This window comes from Sinocyclocheilus grahami, unplaced genomic scaffold (genome assembly GCF_001515645.1).
Source record: "Sinocyclocheilus grahami isolate Dianchi unplaced genomic scaffold, SAMN03320097.WGS_v1.1 scaffold4131.1, whole genome shotgun sequence".
NCBI lineage: Eukaryota > Metazoa > Chordata > Actinopteri > Cypriniformes > Cyprinidae > Sinocyclocheilus > Sinocyclocheilus grahami.
In genome coordinates, this window is record NW_015509127.1 from 342 (window position 1) to 1,015 (window position 674).

The following is a 674-nucleotide window of genomic DNA, read 5'->3' on the forward strand; positions in this document are numbered from 1 at the left end:
GTGTGTGTGTGTGTGTGTCCGTGTGTGTCTGGGCCCGAGGGTCTTCTGCCCTGTTGACTGCTGTGTATACGGTATTGTGCTCCTTGGTGAACTGTTTATTTGTTGAGCAGGCAGAGACTTACATCCCCTCAATTAAACCCACTACACAGCATTTTTGCCCACTCTGGCATGAGGAGAAGACCAAACCAACAGAGCAGTGCCACTAGTAGCCTATTCGCATTATGTCACTTTCCTTTTGTCTAAACATCACTACACATTTAGATCAGCAAAAATTAACTACTGAAAATTTAAAATTAAATAAAGACTGTATTTTTCCTTACAGTGAAAATGATTTGAGACGGGGTCTGTTAAGATTCCTCCATAAAAGTTGTCTATCATCTCTTGTGTTTTGCGTTTTGCATCATGTGAGCAGCCCAAGACAAAGCCTTGGGGAACACCAGAATTGATTTTATTTTATTTGTGCTCTGTCCCTTTAAAAGAAAATAGTATATTACAGATGGAATGGTCAAAAATTTGTTTAAATTACCCTGAATTTCAAGGGCAGTATATGGTCATAATGAAAACAATATTCTGATATTCCCCTGAAGCATACAGTATTTAGATGGACTAGTGCTATTTAATCTGCATTATTTAAATCTTCAGACAAATATAATCTCTCTCAGTTTCTCAGTGGG